Raw genomic sequence first — 9,239 nt, 5'->3', positions numbered from 1 at the left:
CCCACATTTAAAGAGAATACAGCTGATGACCACAAAGAGTGTGTGCTGTCTGTACTGACTGTCCAGTAATGGGGCAGGAACTTCCATTCATACCCAGCGTCTTGTTTCTCTCTCCCCACTTGCTCCCAAATCAACAATCTCTGAGACATGATTGGCCTAGGCAAGGAGCCCTGTGTGGGCCCATGAATTAAGCAGTCCACCCAAGGTATTCAACCCAATGCCTTGACTTCCTTAGCCCCAACTATTAAACTCAACCGAGCAGGTGCTGAGGGCCTGCTTAGTATGGCTAGGTGCTGAGGAAGAGAGAGAGTACAAAAGATGGAAACAACAACTCCACCTTTTGCAAGAAGCTCACAATATAACTGGGGGGACTTAACTACCAATTTGGGGTTGCACAAATATTCTGGAGTGGCAGGACCCTGTGATATCCATTTAGTTTCTTAAAGGAATATGGGGGAAAAACAGCATCAGTTGCTTGAGAATAATCCTGCTTCTCTTCTCATGCTCTCTCCTTGGCAGATCTCTCTCATCCCCATGCCTTTCAGAACCATCCATCCATTTATGTATGATAATTACTATTTATGAATATTCCCAGATTGTCAATCTCCAGCCCAGATATTTCTTCTACATTTCTGACCCAAGTAACTAATTGCCTCCCTGAAGTTTCCTCTTGTGTGTCCCACAGCATTTCAATATGAATACACTCTAAGCCTTGGCTGCTCCCCCAGATCATCCTCACACACTAGGTGGTACCTAAAACCTGTGAGTCATCTTCGATTCTCTCTTCTCACTTTCCACGTCCAATGTACCACCACGTCCTATGGATTCTACCTCGACAATATGCCTTGAATCCGACCACTGCTCCCTGCCAAGTCTGTCGTTAACCCTATTCCAAGTCCCCTTCTGCCTTCGCCTCAACTCCTACAGTAGCCGTCTAACAAGTGTCCCAGGCCCATTTTGAAATAGATCAGCCAAGGGGGTTTTTGTAAAAAGTAAAGGAGCCGGTGAGGCCGAGAAATCTTTTTACACTAAGAACTTACAGTCTCATTGGGAACTCAGCAGACACAGATGTGGATGGGATAAAGGTAGAGATAGAGACAGAGATATCAAATACTATACAGCCCCTCGAAACATAACCTGGAAACCTATTCCACTTTCTCCCTGTCCAGGTAGCATGCTCTGACTCCGAATCTCCCTCAGCGTTTTTGCTTCCATGTTGTTTCTCTGCTGCCAGCCTCGTTCAAGGTCAGGGCACCTCCCCTGTCCCAGTGAAGCCTTCTCCAGCTACTCTGGGCCTCTCTGATCTCTCCTTGATATGACAAAAATGCATGCCTACTGCCTGGCAGTCACTGTGTCAATTATTGTCTTAATAATCCTCACAATCACCTAATGTTATCGATGGTATTTTTAACCCCATTTCACACACAAAGAATCAGAGGTACAGAAACATTTTAAAAACTTGTCTAGAATTTCTTAGCAAGAGAGCTGGGATTAGGACCTGGGTCTGTGGGACTTTGGAGCCCTAGCTCTTAACCACTCCTTACTGCCTCTGAGATCCTTAGAGCGGTTAAAATTCTTGTCTCGCATGATTTCCCATCTCCTCCTGTGCTCTCCTGAGTGGCTACGTCTGTATCCACGACACCTGCTGAGACGCTGTGCTACTAGAAGGTAAGATGTCTGTTCAGCCCTCTCTCTGTTAGGCACATAACAACTCTGTTCTCTCTGTGAAGAAGAGAGTGATGGAGACCCGTAAGCTGTGTAATGTCCTGTGTAATGTCCTAGTGCTTTTGAGACACTTGTAAGTAGCAGGTCCCTCCCTTTACTGTCTTTGATGCAGAGACAGAAAACTAGCCAGGCGAATTTTCTCTCCTGTCCTGGTTGGAGCGACTACCTATTCAACCAGCCCACCTGGACTACCTGCAAAGAGTTTGAGCATATTGTCCTCTGGGACATGGTCTTGTTCTCCACCCTCCTGGAGATTGGCGCTGTGGAAACTGCGCTCTGCCGTGGTCAAGTTTTCGATAGGAATCTGCAGCACCTTCGTGGCCCATGCATCTGAAAAGGACAGGTCAGTGTTTTTGGAACCCAGCAATTTCCAGGTCACTTCCCCTTGTGACCTATCCCACAATGCGTCTCTGCCGCCCCAGCCCCAGGCTCCCAGAAGTAAGGCAGTAACTGCGAAATGCCTTTTGAAATGTAGAACTTCATTTGCCTCTTTGGGCTTAATTTCCTTTCAGGTGAGCATGACTACCTTATGACCAGCCTGAAGAAATCACAATTTATGGACAGATGCAAAAGAATTCCCCTTGGTTCAGAAGAACTGGATTTGGCAAATGTCAATTCCTAGAATTCTTAAAAGCTGCGAAAAAAAATGCTTTCTTATCAGAGTTGATTTTTATAAATGTCAACAGCTTTGAAAACTTTATCTTCTTTGTTAGAATCAAGACTGTCATTTCTTCAAATGATCTTTAAGAATGCTGTGAGAAGTCACTGGGCTGTATGATAATGAAAATAATAATCACAATAATGATAGACAGTCACATTCATTGAGTTGTTACTACCGTGTTTCCCCAAAAATAAGACCTGCCCATAAAATAAGCCCTAGCAGGATTTCTAAGCATTTGCACAATATATAAGCCCTACCCCGAAAATAAGACCTAGTGATGGGTGTGGCCACACAGCATATCTGCACAACCCATGCAATTCCTGGCGGAGCGGTAAAGAAGACCAGCAGCCCTTCTCATCTGCCCCATGGAAGCTCTATTGCTCAACATGAAACATTGGGGCCAATGGTTCTAAAGGAAATAGAGTTGCAAGAAATTCAGGATGGAATTCAGCGTTTGGGGAGTTATGATGATTTTCCAAAAGAAGATGACTTAACTATATTTGAATAAATGTAGATTGTTGTACCATACTTAAAAAAAAAATAACACATCCCCTGAAAATAAGCCCTAGGGTGTCTTCTTGAAGAAAAATAAATAAAAGACCCTGTCTTATTTTCAGGGAAACATGGTATATCCCAGGCCCTGGGCTAAGCACTTTACCTATATTATTTCAATGAATTCTATAAAGCAAGTGCCATTATAATGCCATCTTATAGGTGAGATAACTCAGGCTCAGGAGGCTCAATTACCTGTCCAAAGTCAATGAATTTAAATTTTGAACTTGAGCTTGATTCCAATATTTATACTGTTGACCACTCTCCAGTGATTCTCAAAGTTTATTATTTAATCACTAGTTCTATGGATTGTAATAGATGTTATTCATTGACCCAAAAAAGGAGAATCTATACTCAAATTAAATTGGGATACAGTAGATTAAAACAAAGTTTAATAGGTTTGTCTACCACAGGACTTGTCAGAACTTTTACAAAGCACATTTATGGTGTGCATTGCTAATCTCCAGGAAGAGAATAGCAAATGCACAATTCCTCAGTCTTATTCAACCACAAAACCATTTTCTACTGGAACAATTTTTATGGGGCTAATGTTCCATGGAGCATGTTTGAGAAATATTGCATGACTCACGGGGATGAAGTAGAACCTACAATACTTAACCCATAAGAATCCAACAGAATTTCCCAAACCACCAGAGAAGCAGAGATGAAACAGGTGAGGGACTACTCGCCTATGTTTTAAAAAAAAATTGGCCAGCTGTAGTGGCTCACAGCTGTAATCCTAGCACTTTGGGAGGCTGAGGCGAGAGGATCGCTTCAGGTCAGAAGTTCCAGACCAGCCTGAGCAAGAGCAAGACCCCTGTCTCTACTAAAAATAGAAAAAATTAGCCTGGCATGGTGGCATGCACCTGTAGTCCCAGCTACTTGGGAGGCTAAGACAGGAGGATTGCTTTAACCCAGGAGTTTGAGGTTGCTGTGAGCTAGGCTAATGCCACAGCACTCTAGCTTGAGCAACAGAGTGAGACTCTGTCTCCAAAAGAAAATTTTAAAATTAAAAAAAATATATTAAAAATAAAATTTTTCTACAACAGCTGGAATCAAAATGGCCTTTCCACTTTTTTCATCATAATTCTTTACTGTCATTGAAACAAATATTTTTGAGAACTCAATCTATGAGTAGAAGCTATAGCAGTTTCCAAAAAGGTATTCGACAGGGTCCCTACCTCAGGAATCTTGTAAACTAATGAGTCTTGCAGAGCTGACTGCATCTATAGCAAATACCCGGGGCTCTTGCTAGCCCAAATGGTACCTCTGTTCAAATCAGAAAACAGCAGAGGACACAGCTGGGCAAGCAGACAGAGGCACTGGCAGGTTCTACAAAGGCACCTCTCCTCCAGGCTGATACAGCCAGTACTGGGTTGAAAAGTGTCCTCTAAAAATTCTGTTCAGCCAGAACCTGAGAATGTGACCTTCTTTGGAAATAGGGTCTTTGTAAGATATAAATAATTGAAATGAGATCATGGGAGAGGGTGAGATTAGGGTGAGCCCCAAATCTAATATGACTAGCATCCTCATAGGAAGAGGAGAAGCAGCATATACACGGAGAGGAAGGCCATGTGCAAACAGAGGCAGAGGTGGAAGTTATGCGGCCACAATCAACCACAACCAAGGAATGCCAACGATTGCTGGCAACCAACAGAAACTAGAACCAGATTCTCCCTCTGAGCCTCCAGAACCCAGCTGATACCTTGACTTCAGACTCGTGGCCTCCAAACTGTGAGAGAATAAATTTCTGGTGTTTTAAGCCACCCAGCTGGTGGTGGTCTGTCACAGCAGCCACACCAGGGCATAGTAAGCAGAGCACGGGCTGGATCTCAGCCTTCTCCCCACCCACTACTCAGGCCCTGAACACTCGCTACCTTGTACAGAAACGACCTGCTCCACAAGACAGGGTGGCCCTGCGGAAGCCACGAGTGCTTGGCAGCCCTGCCAACCTGGGCTGCTTCTTCCTCTGCCCTTCAGCTCTCTCCCACTGGTACAAATCCAGACACAGGGCCACAGAGAAGATGGACTGAGTACCCTGCAGTGAGCCTGGCACTTTGCTGCACCTGAGATTGTCCCCTCCACCCTGCCAACGCCATGAGGCTGTTATGTCTGGTGAGAAAACTGGGCTTGGGGAAGGGAAGTCTTTAGGGCAGCCAGTCCACCAAGTAGAATGGCTCTAGACAGGCCAAATATTGGTTCCCTGGGAGGGGAAAAAAAAATCCAAAGCATAAAGTTTTATGAGCTTTTCCTCATTAAAATACTCTCTTTGTAAAGTGATGGATTTGAAGCAAGGGAGGTAAAGGTTTTCTGCCTCTGGCAAAAGTCCCTCCTGTGGTTCTTCCTTTGGTAAGCAAAAGGAACTCACTGTTAAAAACACCAAAGCACAAACATTCTGTGGCCAGTAAAGTAGGTGGAGGGGGCATGGAGACACCCTCAGGCAGGGCCCAGCTTGTAAAGCTGGCGGGGCTCTGTTAATGCACCCCATAAAGGGCTTTGGAGGCGGGGAAGTGCACCACCAACATTTTAAACATGGGGCCAACCATAACACGATTCATGATTAATCCACTAAAAATTGTTTATTGCCAACTAGAAAAGAGATCTCTGAAAATAAGTAGGGACAGTTGACTTTCAAGGCTTAGGTCCACTATTGAGCTACTTTCTTGAGTTCCTATGATGTGCAAAGTAAACGTGCCTGGAGAAAGGAGGGACGGTGGGGCTCTCAGGTATGGAAGAAAGGCTTTAAGCATAGGAGAAAATCCCAGTGCACAACTGCCTAGATGTGAGGCAGAGATGGAGGAGGTGGTTATGTCCACTTCAGTCTCTGCGTCTTCACGCACGTCTTATCTGTTTAAATTCCTTACAAAATTGCAGCAAACTGAGTTCAAGGATCTAATTGGCTGATAGTCATGATTTTAGAAATGGACAGCTATCAGAACCAGGACAGGTTCAAAGAACTCCAGTCTGCCACGTGGTCAGATGGCATTTAAGGGCAGGAAATGGAAATGCGGTACAGAGATGGAAGTGAGGTACAGAGACAGCTCAACTGGTAACAGCTTGGCATTTGCCTCATTGGAACGTGGTTTGAACAGTTGGCTGCCAGTGATGGACTGAAGTCCAGCTGCTATGAATGGCTGAGACTGAGCTCTTTGTTACAAACATGTGCTCCTAAATTAGGGTTTCAGGTAGTTTACATACTAAGGCTGCAGTTCGTTATGATAGGACTCATGTATGGAGACCTGCTCAGGCCAAACCTAGTTTAAGACTTCTTATGTTAACTAACAGTATGTTAAAGTTAAACTTAAAGATTCCTTTCTGCTGATTCTAAGCTTTTAGACAGGGCCTTGCTCTTTTAAACAATTACAAATTAAAGAATCACTGAATCCACATATAACCTGTGAGCTCTCACTTCAAGATATCCTTCAAGACATCCAAGATATGCCCTTTTGGGTATCCTTCAAGATATCCAAGATATGCCCTTTTGGTCCAAACCAATGTATACCCTCCATGTTTTGATTTATAACTTTGCCTGTAACTTCTGCTTCCCTCAAATGTATAAAACAGAATTACAGCTTCACTGTTTCGGGAGAACTTTCTCAAGATCTCTTGGGTTTGTGCTTCCCCAGAACGTGGTAACTCATATTGGCTCAGAAAAACCTCTTTAAAATATTTTAAGAGTTTGGTTTTTTCCATTTACATCAGAAATAGTTATGTTGCCTTCACCCCAGGTTCCTGGCACAGAGCTCCTAAAACCGCTGGAATTTCCTGAGTGATAGTGGTGAGAGGAGCATCTTTCGCTGTCCATCAGAAACCCGTTGGCTGCCTGACCGCCACCATCATGGGCCGCGTGCACGATCCCAGGAAGAGCCTGTCCCAGTCGGCTTCGCCCTATCGCCGCAGCGTCCCCACTTGGCTGAAGTTGACGTCTGATCACGTGAAGGAGCAGATTTATAAACTGGCCAACAAGAGCTTGATGCCATGAAGGATAGGTGTGATCTTGAGGGACTCACATGGCATTGCACAAGTACATTTTGTGACAGGTAATAAAATCTGAAGAATCCTTAGGTCTAAAGGACTTGCTCCTGATCTTCCTGAGGATCTATCTCTACCACTTAGTTAAGAAAGCAGTTGCTGTTCGAAAGCAAGTTGTGAGGAATAGGAAGGATAAGGATGCTAAATTCCACCTGATTCCGGTAGCCGAATTCATCGATTGGCTTGATATTGCAAGACCAAGCAAGTTCTTCCTCCCAGTTGGAAGTATGAGTCATCCACAGCCTCTGCCCTAGTTGCATACTTTTGTCTATGGACTCAAGCAATAAAATCAGTGTTTTACTAAAAAAGAGAGAAAAAGAAAGAAACCCCTTTTAGCCATACCCAAGTTTATGTTAATGAGGTGACTTCTGGTCGGCCCCTACATAGCTTCAGGATGGAAGCTGGTTGCCAGAGGAACCAATCATATGATTAGACTGTTGAAATTTGCAGCCCCATCCCCTGACCTCCAGGAAGAGGGGCTGAAAATTGAGTTAATCATCAGTGGCCAATGGTTTAATCAACCATGCTTACAAAATAGAGCCTGCGTAAAACCCCTAAACAACTGGATTCGTAAAGCCCCTGGGTTGGTGAACACATGGAGGTGCTGGGAGGATGGTGGCCTGAAGAGGGTAGGGAAGCCCCTCATCCCCACCCCATGCCTTGTCCTGGGCATCTCTTCTACAGCTGGTTTCTAGCTGGTCCATCAGAAGTAAGGGAGACCTGGACTGGCAACTGGCATCTGAAGTGGAGGCAGCTTGCAGGACTGAGCCCTTCACCTGTGAGGTTTGCTTGACTCTAACTCCAAGTGTCAGAATTGAATTGAATTGCAGGACACCTAGCTGGTGTTGGAAAATTGGCTGGTGTGGGGAAAAAAAACCAAAAAAAAAAAACCATAGTTGGTGTTGGAAATGTTATGGGAATGAAAACAGATCTTAGTAGATGGGGATGGGAAATATAAGATGAGCCTGGAGGGTCTTGTTGTGCCAGACAGTAAGGAAGAGCTCAAAAGGGGAAAGGGCGAGGGCATGCCAAAAGGACCCAGACTCTGACCCAAGAGAGTTCTCAATGGCCAAAGCAGAAAGAATTTAAGCAATAAAATAATGTAACATTGTATTATAATTCAAGTATAAAATAAATATCCATGAGTCCAGACTGATATAAGTCTATGATTATACTTACATACATATAAATAAATATATTTACAAATATATGTAAATAAATATATTTATTTATATTATGTAAATATATTTACATATATTTACATAATGTATTTAAATGCATTATAAAATATAAATATATTTACATGCACACACACATATATATATATATATGAATTGGGAGGGCAAATCTCCCTCACATAAGAATTGCAAATAATGTGTGAAGATTCTCCCTTGCTAGGAAATGGAGTTTAGTCCCACTCCCCCCTTTGAATAGAAGCTGTGCTAAATGACTTCATTCTAAAGAATAAGAATAGGTAAAGTGGGGGGAAAGATATTTTACAGTGGTCAAAATTAGAAAACATCAGCTAGGCCAGATGATTGACATCATCAGCTGTAAGTCACGTTAGCAGCATGTATCCCTGATGTGACGTGATGAGAAGGGCACTTCACCTCAGTTGTCTTCCTCCCAAAAACCCATAACACAGCCCAACTATGAAAAAAAAATCAGGCATACCCAAACTGAGAGTCATTCTATTAACACAAGATATCTAACTAGCTCTTCTTAAAACTGCCTGGATCATCAAAAACAAGGAAAATCTAAGAACCTGTCATAGCTAAAAGGAACCTAAGGACATGACAATGACATGTCATGATAATATAACAATTAAATATAATATGGTATCATGCATGGATGGGATCCTGGAATAGAAAAGAAATTTCGTGGGAAAATTAGTGAATGTTGATTACAATGTGGAGTTCGGTTGATAGAAATGTTCAACACTGATTTCTTAGTTGTGACAAATGTACCATGGTAATGTAAGACATTCGCAATAGAAGGAACCAAGTGAGGGATAGATGGGAACTCTCTGTGTTATCTTTGCAACTTTTCTGTAATTCTAAAAGAAAGAGTTGATTAAAAAAGAAGAGAAAAGGAAAAGAGAGAACTGCGTTTCCTTGACTAAGCTTTGGAGCTTCCCAATCCACCCAAGCAGCAATCTAAAATCATGCAAAATTGGAGAAAGACTCAACCAGCTCTTCCTGTGTCTGAGTAGCACTGCCTGAGCAGTGGCCTCATCCACAGGTGACTAAAGTGAGCAAAACCCAGTGGA

General features: G+C 43.2%; 1 pseudogene; it reads left to right on the top strand.

Moving 5' to 3' along the window:
• The first annotated feature begins 6,776 nt into the window (after positions 1-6,776).
• LOC142870484 (small ribosomal subunit protein uS15-like) lies at positions 6,777-7,342 on the top strand (annotated as a pseudogene).
• The last annotated feature ends 1,897 nt before the right edge of the window (positions 7,343-9,239 follow it).

This window comes from Microcebus murinus, chromosome 4 (genome assembly GCF_040939455.1).
Source record: "Microcebus murinus isolate Inina chromosome 4, M.murinus_Inina_mat1.0, whole genome shotgun sequence".
Taxonomy (NCBI): Eukaryota; Metazoa; Chordata; class Mammalia; order Primates; family Cheirogaleidae; genus Microcebus; species Microcebus murinus.
The sequence above is the reverse complement of the archived record's forward strand: the minus strand, read 5'-3'. Positions and strand labels throughout refer to the sequence as shown.